Below are 21,086 nucleotides of genomic sequence, written 5' to 3' on the forward strand. Positions count from 1 at the left end.
TTGATCAACTGGAAGTGAGTTGGATCTTCTTTATGTTGAAGATTTCCACTTCCATCAGAATACATCTTCATACAATATTGTTGTTGAAGTGTATAGTGATCTTCTGGTTCTGCTCATTTCACTCAGCAACAGTTGATTTAAGTCTCTCCAAGCCTCTCTGTATTCCTCCTGCTGGTCATTTCTTACAGAGCAATAATATTCCATAACCTTCATATACCACAATTCACCTAACCATTCTCCAATTGATGGACATCCAACTTCCAGTTTCTAGCTACAACAAAAAGAGCTGCCACAAACATTCCGGCACACACAGGTCCCTTTCCACTCCTCAGCTTCTCCTTGGGATATAATCCCAATAACAGCAATGCTGGGTCAAAGGGTATGCACAGCTTGACAACCCTCTGGGCACAGCTCCAAATCGCTCTCCAGAATGGCCGGACTCCTTCACAACTGCACCAACAATGTATCAGTGCCCCAGCTTTCCCACATCCCCTCCAACATTCATCATCATTTGCTCCTGTCATTTTAGCCAATCCGACAGGTGTGTAGTGGTATCTCAGAGTTGTTTTAATTTGCATTTCTCTGATCAGTAGTGATTTGGAACACTTTTTCACATGAGTGGAAATAGTTTCAATTTCATCATCTGAGAATTGTCTGTTCATATCCCTTGACCATTTATCAATTGGAGAATGGTTTGGTTTCCTATAAATTAGGGTCAGTTCTCTATATATTTTGGAAATGAGACCTTTGTCAGAACCTTTACTTTTAAAAATATTTTCCCAATTTGCCACCTCCCCTCTAATCTTGTTTGCATTAGCATTGTTTGTACAGAAACTTTTTAGTTTGATGTAATCAAACTCTTCTATTTTGTGATCAATAATGATTTCTAATTCTCCTCTGGTCATAAATTCCTTCCTCCTCCACAGGTCTGAGAGGTAGACTATTCTCTGTTCCTCTAATCTATTTATGATTTCATTCTTTATGCCTAAATCATGGACCCATTTTGATCTTATCTTGGTATATGGTGTTAAGCGTGGGTCCATATCTAATTTCTGCCATACTAATTTCCAGTTTTCCCAACAGTTTCTTCCGAATAATGAATTTTTGTCCCTAATGTTGGTATCTTTGGGTTTGTCAAAGATTAGATTGCTATAGATGTACCCTTTTTTGTCCTTTGTATCTAATCTGTTCCACTGATCTACCGGTCTATTTCTTAGCCAGTACCAAATGGTTTTGGTGACTGCTGCTATATAATATAGCTTTAGATCAGGTACACTTAGACCACCTTCCTCTGACTTTTTTTTCATTAGTTCCCTTGCAATTCTCAACCTTTTATTCTTCCATATGAATTTTGTTATTATTTTTTCTAGGTCATTAAAATAGTTTCTTGGGAGTCTGATTGGTATAGCACTAAATAAATAGATTAGTTTGGGGAGTATTGTCATCTTTATTATATTCGCTCGGCCTATCCAAGAGCACTAAATGTTTTTCCAATTATTTAAATCTGACTTTATTTTTGTGGCAAGTGTTTTGTAATTTTTCTCATATAATTCCTGACTATTCCTTGGTAGATGGATTCCCAAATACTTTATACTCTCAACATTTGTTTGGAATGGAATTTCTCTTTGTATCTCTTGCTGTTGCATTTTGTTGGTGATAGATGTTGTATTATGTTTAAAACATTTTTTGTATCTATTGAAATTATAAGAACATGTTATTTTAAAGTTTTCATTACTTTTCCTCTGAAACCCTTTCTTTTCCTAACTCTTTTATCAGTGTTAAGAACATCAACATCCTCTCTGTCACACAGGCTTGCAAACTATGACATCCTTGGTTCCTCAATTTCTCTCAATCTCTACATTTAATCAGTTGCCAAATTTTATTGACTTAAACAACAACTTTAATGTGTTGGCTTAATTTTTTGTTACTAATGTGATCTATTATGTTTATAATTTTCCTAATAATGAACTAACTTGCCATAAATCTAACCTGGTCATAGTCAACAATCTATTTTATGTTGCTTTGTTCTCTTTGCTAATATTTTATCTTAAGTATTTACATTAATTTTCTTTACACATATTATTTGTAGCTTTATTTCTCCACTTTGTTTTATCAGCTCTCCCTAGAATGGAATTGATCTTCAGATTGCTATTCTTAGGGAGTTCATTAATAGCTTATTCAATTTCTTTTTCTAAAATGAAACAATTTAAGTAATTTATTTCCTCCTCTATCAATCTGGGCCATTTATATTTTTGTAAGTATTCATCCATTTTACTTAGATTACCAGATTTATTGGCCAAAATAACTCCTAATTATTGCTTTAATTTTCTCTTTATTGGTATTAAGTTCATCCTTTTCATTTTTGATGCTGGCAGTTTTATTTTTTTATTTCTTTTTTCCAATCAAATTAACTAAATGTTTGTCTATTTTATTGGTTTTTCTTACTCTCAATTTTATTAATCTCTCCTTTTGTGTTCAGAATATGTTGGGGGAAGGAAGCCACTGATCTAGATAACTTCTGGATTTTGTTTAGTTCTAAATTTCTGCTGCCATAAGTCTATTCAAATCTGGGTTTTTATATCTTGGGCTTGCTTACAGCAAGATCTACTGGTAACAAAATTTATAATCAACACAAACAAAAAACGCAAGAAAAACTTTTCCCTACATTTTACAAAGACACAAAACACAGACAAAATGATATGACAGATACATAGACGAAATAATTCTATATGAGCTTTTCTTAAAGGAATCCAAGTTACAAAGGCTTTTTTGCTTGGTGGTTTCAAATTGCTATTCACTAAAAACATCCCACTTGGGGTGTCTAATTTTCGAAGCTGGTTTCATCAAGCCATTTCTTAAGGTAATTCATTTTATCTCAATCAAAAGAACCCTGTGTTTGCCAACAATGTCAAATTATGCCAGTAATTAAGAAACTTGAAAGCATCTGGTTCATGGACTAAATGCATATGTCCTGAAGCTAAGTTCTTTGATGGCTCATTCTTAGTTCCCAAGTTTCCTATATTATAACTAAAGGAGAAGAACCCACAAAATTTATCTGTTCCAAAAATGTTAAGAGACTTCATCAAGAAAAGATGGATGAATCATCTCTCTTTTATGAGAATAACCAAAATTTCAATTATTGGATGGAGCAGAGCTCAAGCAAAAATGGGAGCTCAGAAATCTGAAAAGAAAAATTCATTTACTGCCACTCTCAAAAAGTGAACTGAGTAGGGCTTAAAGGGCAGTAAATACTGCCCTTTGGGTCACACTGGAGCAGGGCAGGAAGACAACACTTTCCAATCCCACTTCTGGCACCAGCTTTCAAATCCTGAAAATAAATTACCGAATAGTTCACAGAGGTTATAGGCAAAAAATCTTTTTTATTCCACTGAAGGAGGGAAACTAGATACATATATTAGGGTCTTCTCTTAGAGAAGCCAATAGAGAGGCTTGTAGAGAGGCCAGTCTTTGATACATGTAATAGTGGCTAGACAAAAAAAACATGTAATGAGTTGTAACAATGGCAATGACGAGTTAATAGCAACTATGAAGCAAATTTGATATATAGCAGGGCTCCATGACTGGAATTTGTTCTTACCTATGCTTGTCTGAGCTCATAGATCACCTGAGGCTAGTGGAAAACAATCTTGTGATTTTGCTGCAGCTGAGTTTGTCCATAGCACAAAGGATTGTTGTTATGCTCAGGGCATGGTTTACTTGCTGGGCCTTAGATCTGGAAAATAAGGTTCTCCTAAGACTAAAAAGAGAGGAGTCCAAAGAGAGGATTGGTTTTGGCATGTAGATCCTAACACCACCAAAGTAATTTTATTTCATGGTAATAATAAAAACTAAAACTTATATATAGGGGCAGCCAGGTGGCACAGTAGATAGACTGTCAGTCTGGACTCAGGAATACTCATCTTCCAGAATTCAAATCTAGCCTACAGCATTTATTTGTTGTGTGATGTTGGGCAAGTCACTTAACTCAATTTTCTCATCTAAAAATGAGTTATAGAAGGAAATGACAAACTGCTCCAGTATCTTTAGCAAGAAAACCCCAAAAGAGATCACAAAGTTTTGGGCACACGGAATTGGACACTCTGAAAAATAACTCAAAATGAAATTGTTGTGTATCAAGAAATACACAGTATCTTAATAAAGTGCTAAGTACTTTATAATTTTTATCTCACTTGATTTATACAACCTGGGAGGTAGGTGCTATTATTCTCTCAATTTTACATATGGGGAAACTTAGGCAAATACAACTTAAATGGCTTGCCCAGGTTCACATAGCTAAAGTGTAGGTCTATCTATATCACTACTTTACTTAATATACAATGAGACTCTCTGTTATTTCTACAATCAAGCATATGCCCTTAAAATTAAAAACAAAGGGGATGTTCATCAATTGTGAAATAAATAACTAAATGCATTTTGATATATAAATGAAATGAAACATTATTATTCTATAAGAAATGACAAAAGAAATTGTTTCAGAGAATCTGGAATGAGAAGGGATTTGTTTCCTCCACCTCCCATTCCAAAGGGAATACGAACATCTGAGTCACACTGTATATCTGGGGATACTACATAAAATTTTGTGGGAGAGAGAGAGAGAGACTATTAGAAATGACAAGTTTGTCTCAATAGCAAACTTAAAGGGATGAAAGAAGAAATAGACAGTAAAACTTTACTAGTGGGGAATCTTGCTCTATCTGAAATAAGTAAATCAAACCACTATATAAATAAGAAATAAGTTAAGGAGGTAAATAGAATTTTAGAAAAGTTAGGTATGATAGATCTTTAAAGACAAGTAAATGGGGACTGAAAGGACTTTATTTTTTCTCAGTAGTACATAGAACCTATACAAAAATTGATCATGTGTTAGGACATAAAAACCTCAAAATCAAATGAGAAAGGCAGAAATAGTACATGCATCCTTTTCAGATCATGATGCAAAAAAAAAAAAAATACACGTAATAAAGGTTTGAGAAAAATAGACCAAAAATTAATTGGAAATTAATCTAATTCTAAAGAATGAGCAAAAAGGTGAGTTCTGGAAAATGAATCACACTTTTCCATACATAATCAGTGTGTTCAATTATTCTATACCTATTCTGCTATAATTATTTGCTATAAGTAAAGAATTTTTATGATAGGAAATGAAATCACATGTAGAGATAGACATGCAAAAACAGAAGAATAATAATGAAAAAATAATGTATGCCTTGATATATAGTGGGTTCCCTATTATTAGATTTCTTCAAGCAGAAACAGTATTAGCACATCAAGACTATTATAAAACTGATTCCTATTTCTAGTATGGTTTGAACTAAATTGCTTCTGAAGTTTCTTGCAATATTGAAATTTTACAATTCTAATTTTTTTTTCAGTTGCCCTGTAAAAAAAACTACAATGAAAATAGTAAAAATCTGTAATGGCCATGCTTGGTGGAACATTTTGCATCCTTTTTTTTTTTTTTTTTTTTTTTTTTAGTGGAAGAATCACTAGTCTCTTTCTCTTTCTCACATTAGAATATTTATTTATGCAAACAGAAGTTAACTTTTTGATAGTCCATGGTCAATTCTTCCTGTATAATACAGATAGAACTTGTTCAATAATATTTTTTAAAGGACATGCAAATAGTGCTTTCAATTGTTGTGGGTTGGGTGACAGTGGAGGCCATCAACTGTAGCAGTAGAGCTAGGAATGAAATCTATTACTTCCAGTAATTGATGGACTTACAAGATTTATTTCAGATCTATTTTTTGGTCCCTCTCTAAACATGCATCGACTTCCGGCCAAGATGGCGGCGTGGAGGCAGACAGCTGCTTGAGCTCCTCGTTTTCTCTCAGAATTTACTTCATGACAAGCCTCAGACTTAATGCTTGACCCAGAAAGAAATCCACAAATAATTACCAAGAGAAGACATCCTTGAAAGTCGCCAGAAAAGGTCTGTGTTTGCTCGGGGGAGGGTCAATCAGACTGGGCACAGACTGAGGGCAGGCAGCAAGAGTGAGACAGGTAGCTCACACAGCTCAGACCAGAGGGGGAAGGGTACGATCTCTGCCATTTCTGCGAAAAGACATTTTCCCCAGTGTGGATACTCCATCTTGGCAGCAAGCCAGGAGCAGCGCAGAGGGTGTAAACACCGGAGGTGAAGATTAAAACCCCAGAAAGCCAGCATCTCTCAGAACCCGGCCACCCCCAACCCCCACCTGGACTGACTCAGCGCGTTCCCAGAGCCTCAGAGCGCAGACTCAGTACAGTCATTGCTGTTCTGTTAGTGGCTCTCTGCTGCCCTACCCCCAGTCTGTAGAGGAAGCCCATTAACACCATCCAGGACCAGCCACCGCAAAACAGACCAATTGTTTCTCTTGTCAATTTGTTTTCTTGGATTCCTACTCTGACAAAATGAACAAAAAATTCAAAAGGGCTCTAACCATTGACAGCTTTTGTATGGAGAGAGAGCAGACTTCAAACACGGAGGAGACTAAAAACAGACTGTCCCCAGATGAATCCCCTAAGAGGGATATGAGCTGCTCCTCAATACAAAAGAGTCTCATAGAGGAAATCAAAAAGGCTCTCACAAGAGAGCTGGAAGAGAAATGGGAAAAGGAAAGGGAAGCTTGGCAAAAGAGCCTGGAGAAGTCATCCCATGCATTCAAAGATAGAGTGGATAAAGAAATCAAATCATTGAGAAACAAGATTAGTGAGCTGGAAAAGGTAAACAACTCCAAGGAAAACAGGATTAGTGAGCTAGATAAAGAAATTACAAAGAGACATAAAAAAAAGTGAGTGAAGAAAATACATCATTGAAAATTAGACTGGAACAAGTGGAAATGAATGACTCAAGGAGAAACCAAGAGGGAGTCAAGCAAAACCAGAGAAATGAAACAATTGAAAAGACTGTCAAGTACCTTACCAGAAAGACAACAGACCTGGAAAACAGATCCAGGAGAGACAATTTGAGAATAATCGGACTCCCTGAAAAATGGGAGGAAAAAAAGAGCTTGGACACCATTTTCGAGGAAATTATCAAAGAGAACTGCCCAGACGTTTTGGAAACAGAGGGTAAAATAGACATTGAAAAAATTCATCGATCACCTACTGAAAGGGACCCTAAAATCAAACCGCCAAGAAATACAGTGGCCAAGTTCAAGAACCATCAGACAAAGGAAAAGATATTGGAAGCTGCTAGAAAAAAAAAAATTCAGATATGGAGGATCCACAATAAGGATAACCCAGGATCTAGCAGCGTCTACATTAAAAGAACGCAGGGCCTGGAACATGATATTCTGAAAGGCTAAGAAACTTGGTATGCAGCCAAGAATAACTTACCCAGCAAGAATGAGCATCATTTTCCAGGGAAGAAGATGGACATTTAACGAAATAAATGAATTCCATCTATTTTTGATGAAAAAACCAGACCTACATAAAAGGTTTGATCTTCAAATACAGAACTCAAGAGATTTCTAAAAAGGTAAAAAGAAATCTTGAGAACTATACTTCTGTCAAAAAAATATGTAAAGAACATTTGTACAATTTGTCTTAGAAACTAGTGGTGGAAAGGAGATTATATCATAAAAAAGTGTAAAGTGGTGGTACTACATCTCATGAAGAGGCAAAGGTAACCTATTATATCTGAGAGAAAGAAAGGAGGGAGATGAACATAGCATGTATCAATAGACATATTCGATTTATGGTGAAACTTCTTCCACTTCATTGAAAAGTGAAAGGGAAGGAGTAAGCTAAGGGGAAGGGAATACAGTAATTTCGAGGAAAAGGGGTAAAATAAGGGGAGGATCTTTAAGGTGGGGGAGGGATCCTAAAAAGGGAGGGCTGTGAAAAGCAAGTGGTGTTCACAAGTTTAATACTGGATAGGAGGGTAAAAGGGAAGGAAAGGGGAAAAGCATAAGCAGGGGTTAATAGGATGGCAAGCAATATAGAATTAGTCCTTCTAACCATAAATGTGAATGGGGCAAACTGCCTCATAAAGAGGAAGCAGTTAGCAGACTGGATTAAAACTCAGAATCCTACTATATGTTGTTTACAGGAAACACACCTGAAAAAGGGTGATACATTCAAACTAAAAGTAAAAGGGTGGAGCAGAATCTATTATGCTTCAGGCAAAACCAAAAAAGCAGGAGTAGCCATCCTCAACTCAGATCAAGCAAAAACAAAAATTGATCTAATTAAAAGAGATAAGGAAGGGCATTATATCCTGCTAAAGAGCAGCATCAATAGTGAAGCAGTGTCAATATTAAACATGTATGCACCAAGTGGTGCAGCATCTAAATTCTTAAAAGAGAAATTAAGAGAGCTGCAAGAGGAAATAGAAAGCAAAACTATAATAGTGGGAGATCTCAACCTTGCACTCTCAGAATTAGATATATCAAACCACAAAATAAATAAGAAAGAAGTCAAAGAGGTAAATAGAATACTAGAAAAGTTTGATATGATAGATCTTTGGCGAAAGCTAAATGGAGACAGAAAGGAGTATACTTTCTTCTCAGAAGTTCATGGAACCTATACAAAAATAGATCATATACTAGGACATAAAAACCTCAAAATCAAATGCAGTAAGGCAGAAATAGTAAATGCATCCTTTTCAGACCACAATACAATGATAATTACATTTAACAAAAAGGCAGGGGAAAATAGACCAAAAAAATATTTGGAACATATATAGACATATATAGACATAGACATAATTAATAACGTCACCCAAGAAAATGACAATAATGAGACATCATACCAAAATGTGTGGGATACAGCCAAAGCAGTAATAAGGGGAAGTTTTATATCTCTACAGGCCTACTTGCATAAAATAGAGAAAGAGAGGGCCAATGAATTGGGCTTACAACTAAAAATGCTAGAAAAGGAACAAATTAAAAACTCCCAGACAAACACAAAACTTGAAATTCAAAAATAAAAGGTGAGATTAATAAAATTGAAAGTAAAAAAACTATTAAATTAATTAATAAAACTAAGAGTTGGTTCTATGAAAAAACCAACAATAGACAAACCCTTAGTAAACCTAATTAAAAAAAGGAAAGAGAAAAAGGAAATTGATAGTCTTGAAAATGAAAAGGGTGAACTCACCACTAATGAAGAGGAAATTCGAACAATAATTAGGAGCTACTTAGCTCAACTTTATGCCGATAAATTCGATAAATTAAATGAAATGGAAGAATACCTTCAAAAATATAGCTTGCCCAGATTAACAGAGGAAGAAGTAAGTAGCCTAAATAGTCCCATCTCAGAAAAAGAAATAGACCAAGCTATTAACCAACGTCCTAAGAAAAAGTCCCCAGGACCAGATGGATTTACAGGTGAATTCTACCAAACATTTAAAGAACAACTAACTCCAATGCTATGTAAACTGTTTGAAAAAATAGGGATTGAAGGAGTCCTACCAAATTCCTTCTATGACACAGACATGGTACTGATACCTAAACCAGGTAGATCGAAAATTGAGAAAGAAAACTATAGACCAATTTCCTTAATGAATATTGGTGCTAAAATCTTAAATAAGATATTAGCAAATAGACTTCAGAAAATCATCCCCAGGATAATACACTATGACCAAGTGGGATTTATACCAGGAATGCAGGGCTGGTTTAATATTAGGAAAACTATTAGTATAACTGACCATATTAATAATCAAATTAATAAAAACCATATGATCATCTCAATAGATACAGAAAAAGCATTTGATAAAATCCAACATCCATTCCTACTAAAAACGCTTGAGAGTATAGGAATAAATGAACTATTTCTTAAAATAATAAGGAGCATATATTTAAAACCTTCAGTAAACATCATATGTAATGGCGATAAACTAGAACCTTTTCCTGTAAGATCAGGAGTGAAACAAGGTTGCCCACTATCACCATTACTTTTCAATATAGTACTAGAAACTCTAGCCTCGGCAATAAGAGCTGAGAAAGATTCAAGGAATTAGAGTAGGAAATGAGGAAATCAAATTATCACTTTTCGCAGATGACATGATGGTATACTTAGAGAACCCCAAAGACTCTGCTAAAAAGCTATTAGAAATAATTCAGAATTTTAGCAAAGTGGCAGGATACAAAATAAATCCACATAAATCCTCAGCATTTTTATACATTACCAACACAATCCAAGAGCAAGAGATACAAAGAGAAATTCCATTCAAAATAACAGTCGATAGTATAAAATATTTGGGAATATATCTACCAAAGGAGAGTCAGGAATTATATGAGCAAAATTACAAAACACTTGCCACAAAAATAAAGTCAGATCCAAATAATTGGAAAGACATTCAGTGGTCTTGGATAGGCCGAGCGAATATAATTAAGATGACAATACTCCCTAAACTAATCTATTTATTTAGTGCTATACCAATCAGATTTCCTAATAACCTAGAAAAAATAACAACAGAATTCATATGGAACAACAAAAGTTTGAGAATTTCAAGGGAAGTAATGAAAAAAAATTTAAATGAAGGTGGTCTAGCTATACCTGATCTAGAACTGTATTATAAAGCAACAGTCACCAAAACCATTTGGTATTGGCTAAGAAATAGACTAGTTGATCAGTGGCATAGGTTAGGTTCACAGGGCAAGATAGTGAATAAAAATAGCAATCTAATCTTTGACAAACCCAAAGATCCCAAATTTGGGGATAAGAATTCATTATTTGACAAAAACTGCTGGGAAAACTGGAAATTAGTATGGCAGAAACTAGGCATGGACCCACATTTAACACCACATACTAAGATTAGATCAAAATGGGTCCAAGATTTAGGCATAAAGAACGAAATCATAAATAAATTGGAGGAACAGGGGATGGTTTACCTCTCAGACTTGTGGAGGAGGAAGGAGTTTGTGTCCAAGGGAGAACTAGAGACCATTATTGATCACAAAATAGAAAATTTTGATTACACCAAATTAAAAAGTTTCTGCACAAACAAAACTAATGCAAACAAGATTAGAAGGGAAGTAACAAATTGGGAAAACATTTTTACAGTTAAAGGTTCTGATAAAGGCCTCATCTCCAAAATATACAGAGAATTGACTTTAATTTATAAGAAATCAAGCCATTCTCCAATTGATAAATGGTCAAAGGATATGAACAGACAATTTTCAGATGATGAAATTAAAACTATTTTCACTCATATGAAAGAGTGTTCCAAATCACTATTGATCGGAGAAATGCAAATTAAGACAACTCTGAAGTATCATTACACACCTGTCAGATTGGCTAAGATGACAGGAACAAATAATGATGAATGTTGGAGGGGCTGTGGGAAAACTGGGACACTGATGCATTGTTGGTGGAGTTGTGAAAGAATCCAACCATTGTGGAGAGTAATCTGGAATTATGCCCAAAAAGTTATCAAAATGTGCATACCCTTTGACCCAGCCATACTACTACTGGGCTTATATCCCAAGGAAATACTAAAGAAGGGAAAGGGACCTGTATGTGCCAAAATGTTTGTGGCAGCCCTTTTCATAATGGCTAGAAACTGGAAAATTAATGGATGTCCATCAATTCGAGAATAGTTGGGTAAATTATGGTATATGAATGTTATGGAATATTATTGTTCTGTAAGAAATGACCAATAGGAGAAATACAGAAAGGCTTGGAGAGACTTACATCAACTGATGCTGGGTGAGACGAGCAGAACTAGGGGATCATTATACACTTCAACAATGATACTGTATGAGGATGTATTCTGATGGAAGTGGATATCTTCAACATAGAGAAGAGCTAATCCAATTCCAACTGATTAATGATGGACAGATTCAGCTACATCCAGAAAAGGAACACTGGGAAATGAGTGTAAACTGTTATTTTTACCTTCTGAATCCAATTCTTCCTATTCAACAAGAAATTTGGTTCTACACACATATATTGTATCTAGAATATATTGTATTATATTTAACATGTATAAGACTGCCTGCCATCTGGGGGAGGGGGTTGGGGGAAGAAGGGAAAAAATCTGAACAGAAGTAAGTGCAAGGGATAATGTTATAAAAAATTACCCATGCATATGTACTGTCAAAAAAAAAAAAGTTATAATTATAAAATAAAATTTAAAAAAATAAAAAATAAAATAAACATGAATCATTTTATTTGACAATAAAATGATTGCTGATGGTCAGTAAAATTACTTGACTTTCCATTGTTCATAAGATGCTATTTTGGGGAGAAAATTGGAGTTCTTAGTAGAGAAAGTAAAGCAGGACAGATTAACTATTATATACCAGATCTTATTATCTCTTGTGCCAATATAGCCAATTTTTATCTTCCTGAATCTCTATTTATTCTTCCTTGTTTCTTTTCACCTTTAGGCAGATATAAGAATTTTATTGACAGGAACTCCATCGAAAATGATACTGTTCTAAGATCATGCTCTGGATGTGTCCTAACAACTTCCCCCTCTAAAAAAAGTAAGGATATCAACTGAGTTTTTTTGTTTGTTTGTTTGTTTTGTTTTTTTTTTTAAAGGGCAGAACCAAAGAAAGTATGGGGGAAACTGCCCATTTTGGAAACTACAAATTAGGATTGTTATAGTCATTTTTTTCTTTTTTTTTTTTAATTGAAGTTTTTTTTTTTAATTTTCAAAACATATGCATGGATAATTTTTCAATATTGATCTTTGTATGTAATGTTCTGGTTAGCTTTCTGGAGGTCTTTTGACCAGCCTTTGGTTCAGCTGAATAATTACCATGAGAATAGCCAGGGATAAAATCCAAATCCTTTATTATCTCCTTCACAGTCTTGTCTCATTGCCTCGGGCTCTGCTAGCTTTCTGAAGGCCCTCAGATGGGCCTTGGTCTCAGTGGAGAAATGAAGGAGGACAGGCCAGCCACCACAGTGGTGGGAGATGGAATGAATGTCTCTCATCCAGTTCTTGTTGGCTCTTATATAGTCTATTATAATTACATCATTGTAGGTGTGAATCTTGTAGAATAGGTGTCAATCTTGTAGAACTATATTGAGTACTAAGTACATATACTGAACTAGAGAACTATTAATCATCTTACTAAACTAGATAACCATTGTCTTATCAATTCCACTGAGTTAACACCTTGTAAGAATCCTTGTTTCAAGTGCAGAGTTCTGGCCCCTTACACTTACAACCTTGTGTTCCAAATTTCCTTCCTCTTGCTCCCATCCCCTCCCCTAGATGGCAAGTAATCCAATATATATTAAATATGTTTAAATATATATATATATATATATATATATATACATACATATATATATGTTAAAATCCAGTATATATATATATATATATATATATATATATATATATATATATGTATATATATATATATATATACATATTCATTCAATTATCATGCTGCACAAGAAAAAATCAGATCAAAAGAAAAAATTAGAAAGAAAATATGTCTATAATTTTCTTTTTCTTTTTCTATTTTGACATTACCTGGTTTTGGTATCAACACCATATCTGTGTTAGAAAAGGGAAATTGATAGGACTCCTTTCCCTATTTTTTCAAATAGTTTGCATAGTATTAGAATTAATTGTTCTTTAAATGTTTTGTAGAATTCACATGTAAATTAATTTGGCCCTGGAGATTTTTTTCCTTAGGGAGCTGATTAATACCTTGTTCAATTTAGTTTTCTAAAATGAGATTATTTAAATAATTTATTTCCTCTTCTGTTAATGTGAACAATCTATATTTTTGTAAATATTCCTCAATTTCACTTAGATTATCAGATTTATTTACATATAGTTGGGCAAAATAACTATTATTGCTTTCATTTCCTCTTCATTGGTGGAAATTCTCCCTTTTCACTTTGATACAATTTGTTTTTGTTCTTTCCTTTTTCTAATCATATCAACTAAAGGTCTATCTATTTTGCTGTTTTTTTCAATAAAACCAACTCTTACTTTTTTTATTATTTACTATTTATTATTAGTAGTACTATTTAGTATTATATATTCCTATTTGTATATTTAATATTAATTTAATAGTTTTCTTATTTTCCATTTTCATTAATCTACCCTTTTATTTTCAGAATTTCAAATTTGGCATTAATTGGGGGGTTTAATTTGTTCTTTTTCTAGCTTTTTTAGTTGCAAGCCCAATTCATTAATTTTTTTCTTTCTCTATAATGCAAGTAAACATCTAGACATAAATAAAATTTCCCCAATAAATGTTTTGGCTACTTTTACTATTTTTGCCTTTCTGCATTTGATTTTGAAGTTTTTTTAAAAATGTGATCAGTTTTGTATAGGTTCCATGTATATTCCTTTCTGTCCCCATTTAATTTTCTTCAAATCTCTATTATCTCTAACTTTTCTAGCATTCCATTTACCTCCTAAATTTCTTATTTATTTTTTGGCTCAATTTATCTAGTTCTGAGAGAGTAAGGTTGAAACCCTCCACTAATATAGTTTTCTTTTCTAATTCTTCTTGAAGCTCTCTTAACTTCTCCTCTAGGAATTTGGATGCTGTACCACTAGGTGCATATATGTTTAGTATTGATATTACTCCATTATCTATGGTTCTATGGTACCTTTTAGTAGAATGTGATTTCCCTCCTTATCTCTCTTAATTAGATCTTTTGCTTTTGCTTGATTTAAGATCAGGATTGCTACCCCTGCTTTTTTTGTTTTCTTTAACTCCAGCTGAAGCATAATAAATTCTGGGTTTTTTTGTCTTTTACCTTTACTCTGAATATATAACTCTGTTCTCAAAGTGTTTCTTGTAAATAACAAATTGTGGCATTCTGGCTTTTAATACAGTTTGCTATCTGCTTCCATTTTTTGGGAGGATTCATCCCATTCACATTCATAGTTAAAATGACTAACTCTGTATTTCTGCCATCTTTTTTTCCCTATTATACTTTTCTTTTTCCTTTCCCCTTTTCCCTTCTCCCCAGGATTTTGCTTCTGATCACTCCTTTACTTAAATAACCTTTCCCTTTTACAGCCCCATGCTTTTCTGATACCTTTTCCTTTTTACTTCTATTCTCCCTTCTATTAGCTTTTCTTTTCTTTTAACCCTTTCTCCTCCTACCTCCCTAAATGTTTCTGATATTCTCTTTTTGAGCCAAATTTGATGAGAGTAAGATTCACACAATGCTCACCCCCTTTCCTTCTTTCCCTCAATTGTAATAGGTCTTTTTGTCTCTTTACATCATATAATTTACCTTATTTTAACTCCATTCTCCTCTTCTTCCAGTAGAATCACTTTTCTTCATCAAGTTACTTTTTTATATCATCACAATAAAATCAAATTATACCTGCATCTTCTAAGTATAGCAATAACAGAGATACAGTTCTCAAGAGTTAAACTTACCTTTCCATATAGGGCTATAAGCTTTTTAACTTTTGTAAAATAGATTTTTATTTACAAAAATCTATGCATGGGTAATTTTTCAACATTGATCCTTGCAAAGCCTTCTGTCCCAACTTTTCCCCTCCTTTCCCTCCATCCTCTCTCCTAAATGGCAGATAGTCTAATACATGTTAAATATGTTAAAGTATATGTTCAATACAATACATGTATACATATTTCTACAGTTATCTTGCTGCACACACACAAAAAAATAGGATCTAGAAAGAAAGTTTAAAAAAAAACCTGAGAAGGAAAACAAAAATGCAGCTTTTTAAAAGAAAGGTTTTTTTCCTTTTATTTTTACCTTTTTATTCTTATCTTGAGTTCTGCATTTGAAGATCAAATTTTCTATTCAGCTCTGGTCTTTTCATCAGAAATAAATGAAATTCACATGTTTCATTGAATGTCCATCTTTTTCCTTGAAAAATGATGCTCAATTTTGCAAGATAATTGATTCTTGGCTGCAGTCCAAGTTCCTTTGCCTTTCAGAATATAATTCCATGACTTTTGATCTTTTAAAGAGGATCAGGTCCTGAGTAAGCCTGATTATGGCTTCTTGATATTTGAATTGTTTCCTTCTGGTTGCTTGCACAGCCCTGATTTGATAACTCTGAAATTTAGCTACAATGTTCCTTGGAGTTTTCATTTTGGGGCTTTAGGAGGTGATTGGTGAATTCTTTCGATGGCTATTTTACCCTCTGGTTTTAAGACATCAGGGCAGTTTTCTTTGATGATTTCCTGAAAGATGATGTCTAGGCTCTTTTTTTCAACATAGTTTTCAGGAAGTTCAATAATTCTTAGATTGTCTCTCCTAGATCTATTTTTTTCAGGTCAGTTGTGTTTTCCAATGAGGTATTTTACATTTTCTTCTATTTTTTTCATTTTTTAAAAATGTTGTTTGATTTATTCTTGAAGTCTCATTGAGTCATTCACTTTCATTTATTCAATTCTAAATTTTAGTGAATTATTTTCTTCAGTTTGCTTTTTTATCTCATTTTGCATTTGGCCCAATTGAACTTTTAATGAGCTATTTTGTTCATTGCATTTTTTTTCCATTTCACAGATTTTGTTTTTCAATGAATTGGTTTCTTTTTTATATCTATTTTGTAAGGAGTTATGTGCTTTTTCCATTTCATCAAATCTATTTTTTAAGGAGTTTTCTTCAGATAGTTTCTGTTTTTCCTTTTTCCACCATTTTTCTTCTTATTCTCTTTTAGGATGCTTTTTAATTCTTCCAAGAGAACCTTGTGAAATGGGAACCAATTCAAATTACCTTTTGGGGCTTCCTCTGGAGATGATTTACTTTTAAGATCCTCAGAGTTTGAGGCTGTTCTTCTCTTTCTCCATAAAAGCTGCCTATAGTCAGAGTTCTTTTTGCTTTTTTTTTTGCTCATTTTTTAAAAATTTGAGGTCTGTTCTTAAGCAAAGGGGTGACAGCTGCTTTAGATCATCCTAATGCTGGTGCTGGATAGGCATAGACAAGTTCCATGTTTTTCTAGGGTTCAGAGCCTCACTATTTGCCTTTTGTATGTATTTTGGATGTCTCACAGCTAATCTGCTGATTCATTGGTTTGTAATAAGGATGGAGTAGCCTAAGAGCCTCCCAGTAGATTCGCCAATGTGGAACAGAGCAAGCCCTAGCTCCCAGCCCCAGATCCTGGCACTGTGTTTATTCTTGACCACCTTCCCCCCTGCCCAATTGAAAAAGACCTTTTATGAAGTTCTTTCAAAGAATGTTCTTCTGGAAATTTGTTATACTCCAAATATTTGTAGGTTCTGTCACTCCAAAACTAGTTCAGAGGTTTGATCTGGTGTTGATCTGAGAGACACTAAGAGAAGCTCAGATAAAAATGAGTCTACATTCTGCCATCGTAGCTCCCCCCTGTAGTTATTTTTTAATGGAGCTATGGAACAACTCCCCTCCCCAAAAGAAAATATCTAAGAAGTCAATGTTCACCTCAGCCTACAAGTTCTTTCCTCATATGCTAATGTAGTTTTAATGGACTAAGGTGAAAATAGTTAATAGAAAATAAAATGGTGGAAAATAGTTTCATCTACAGGTAGAGCAATTTCTTCTTATTATTTTGAAGCTGGGTAGATGGAATAAGAATTATCTACACATGAAAAACAAATTGAGTTGTAGAGGGGATAAAATGAAAATTTTTCTAAGAAATTAATTTTTAAAAAGGGGGTACATTATTTTAAAGTCCTAGAATGTAAACTAAAATTAAGGCAATAGTAAAAGAAGTACTTCAGGGAGAGATGCCAATGAGGCAAAAAAGAATTAAAGAGGAGGAAGAGATAACTGTGAATATATAAAAAGGTGCAAATTCACTTCTTTTTTCTTTCTCCTTATATTTTGCATTTAATTTGTATATGATTTGTACTTATTTATCTGTGCATATTGCATTTTTCCCAATAGATTGATGAGGGAAATTCTGTGGTCATTTTTGATTGTGCATTCCTAGCCCTTGGCATAATGTCTGACATAATTAATGCTTTTTGAATTGAATTGCATTACTTTGAATTAAAATATGTAAGAAATTTTCAATGAATATTAAGTACTATTGAAATTTTTTCTATATTCCCTGAAATCTTGATGAACTGAGATAGTGAATGAGAAAAGTACATCATTGTATTGTATATTAGTGACTTGGGAAGTCAACATGGAAACCATAAAAATGCATTCTTTAGGTCACTGATTCTCTTTGAAACTTGAGACATACTTGTGTCTTATTTCCCTTATCTGTAGACTATATTAGTAACATGTTCCCAGGGTCAAAGATATGTGAACTGAGACAGACTTGGAGTAGCTGTGAAGAACAATTACATGAATTAGAACTCTATAGGGGAAAAAAGAATAAATGAGAGTGAAGTGATGCTTTTTGACATAGACTAAGATCAGAGGTTCATTAATTTAAAACTCCATAGAATTTCAGAATCTACATTGTCCAATTCCCTCATTTTGTAAATGAAGAAAAACAGATTAAATAACATAATTAGGATTGTCATAGGAATCCCTGTCTTCTGACTTCAGAGACAGCACTCTTTTCATTGTACCACCACCCTCTGTATATTTATCTTTTGTAGGACTCTTAAAATGACTTCAAAAATGACTGTTTATAAAATACTACTACTGATATCTACAAAAGCTATCTGGATCCTTTTTATGGCTTCTGAAAAACTCTTAAAGGTAGAAATTGTTTCTGTCGTCTATTCCCAAAGAATTCAAATAAATGATGTATGAATTATGGAGGGAATTGTCAATGAATTATTAATGTATAAGCAGTGAATGATCCAAAGTTTTCCCCCACTCCCATCCTCTTCCTTATTCTCCCATCTTTTCTTGAAATTCATGCCAAGTCTTAGAACCAATCTTTACATTCTGATCTTTTTGGTATGCCCAAAACATAATCTGTACATCAATCACACTCTTAAAATAAACTACTAAATAGTTGGGATTCTCTCAAACCCAAATTGATTTCTGTGTAGGATAAATATAGATCATTTGATTGGCTTGGGTTTAGCCACAGGAAATCTTGAGATCTCTACAGAAACAGAAGGTAGTAACTCGCTATCCGTGGAAATACCTTGTGTAGTCAGCTCTCACTTATTCTGCCAATAATAGGAATTTCAGCTGAGGAAAATAAATGCTTGAGCAGGCAACTTACTTAGAGGGAGGGGTCAGCATTGGGGTCACAAGATGTCTTTCTCCAAAATTACTGTGGATATGGCAAAATACACAGTGGTTATCTTTTTTTAAGAGATTATTATTATATGATACCCTTTAATCACAGAATTTTTGAATTATAAGGGGATATACAAACTCCTCATTTTACAAAAAAAGGAAAATTAAGTTCAGAGAAGTTAGATGACTTGCCAGCAGTCACATAATTAGTAGCAGTCAATCAAAATCAAATCAAAATCTTTCAAGGGGAAAAAAAACCCCCAAATCATCAACCTGTTATTCAGTAAAAATTCAGTAATTTGGCCACTAGGACAGGTCCTTAATTTCTCTGCTGGTAAGGGAGCAAGCATTCTTCCTAATAACACATCCTCAGACACAGAAGCTTCCAGTCTCCCAAAAAATTAGAACAATTCTGAATTAACCCCTCACACCTCTCTGATTGACTAATATGACAAAAAAGATAAAATTTTGGATGTTGAAGAGGACATAGGAAAACTGGAACAATAATACATTGTTGGTGGAATTGTGGACTTATCCAACCAATTTGAGAGCAATTTGAAATTATGCCCAAAGGGCTATTAAACTGTGCATACCCTTTGCTCCAGCAATACTACTGCTAGGTCTTTTGGAGAAAAAGACCTATTTGTGCAAAAATATTTATAGCAGCTTTGTAGGTGATGGCTATGGATTAGAAATTAATGAAATGACCATCAATTGAGGAATGGCTGTCCAACTGTGGTATATGATTATAACCAAATAATATTGTGCTATAAGAAGTGATAAGCAGGATGATTTCAGAAAAACCTTGATTTATACAAACTGATGCATAGCAAAGTGAACAAAACCACTAAAACAGTAACAACAATATTGTTCAATGAAGAACAATGAATGTCATAGCTACTCTCAGCAATCCAAGTCAATTCCAAAGGATTGATGATGAAGCATACTATTTACCTCCAGAAAAAAAAAAAAAAAAATAAAAATAAAAACTGGTATTGTTTGAATATAGACTTGGGATATATGTCTTTTTCACTTTTTTCTTCCATTTTTTTCTTCTATTCGACTTTTGTACAAAATGACTAAGATGAAAATATTTCACATTAATTATACATATATAACCTATATCTGATTGCTTACCATCTCTGAGAGGGGGGATTTTCTGGATGAAGAGAAGGAGGGATGGAATTTGGAACTACAACTTTAAATAAAAATATTTTTTATAATTGTAAATTGTGTGTATGTGCATGCACATGCATGTGTAGTGTGTGTTTATAAATGCTGGCTATTGTTATAATTATTAAAACAATGATTAAGGATATCAACAACTAGTAACTCATATAACTATATTCTCACCTTTATAACATTTATGAGAATAAATGAATATGTTTTAAAAGTATCATTGATGGAAATATAAAATAGATTGATGGTCAGATTTTTACAAATGACAAAAAATTGAGAAAATACATGATCCCATTGTGGTATTTTTTTTCTTTATTATAAAAGTATTTGATTTGGGCAAGCAAAATACAATCAGATGCTTTCCTTCAAGAAGAGTTGTTCCATACATATATCAATATTATATGATTTTCCTTGATTGATGTAGTTATAGAAATAACTTGTTTAATGGTTTTCTCATTATTAATATCAAGTCAAGTATAAGATAAGGATAAATATGCTTGCAAATGTTGATCCTAATTGTCATGGAAGATGTGCCCATAATCTAAATAAACAAGTTATCCCCTTTAAATGGCTTATGAATTTTACTATGTCAGTTCCCAGAATGAAGAGAATGGTATTGAGGAAGAGGGGTCTATCAAAGTCTAAGACAAATACCAATTAAAAAGTTGATGGAAAGTATTCAGAGAGGTTTCCATAGAGTTGTGGGAGCTAAAGTACTATTTCAGAAGGTTATAGGGTTAGATGATTTTTCTTAGTAATTGGAAAATGAAATGAAAGAAAATTGGAAATTTAGTTTAATGGCATGAAAGGATCAAAGGAAAGATCTTTGAAGATAGGTGAAACTTAAGTATATT

General features: G+C 33.6%; 1 pseudogene; it reads left to right on the forward strand.

The window, feature by feature from the left end:
* Positions 1 to 21,086, forward strand: part of LOC141562282 (NXPE family member 1-like) — a 139,819-nt pseudogene that overhangs the window by 102,141 nt on the left and 16,592 nt on the right.

Source organism: Sminthopsis crassicaudata, chromosome 3, assembly GCF_048593235.1.
Source record: "Sminthopsis crassicaudata isolate SCR6 chromosome 3, ASM4859323v1, whole genome shotgun sequence".
Taxonomy (NCBI): Eukaryota; Metazoa; Chordata; class Mammalia; order Dasyuromorphia; family Dasyuridae; genus Sminthopsis; species Sminthopsis crassicaudata.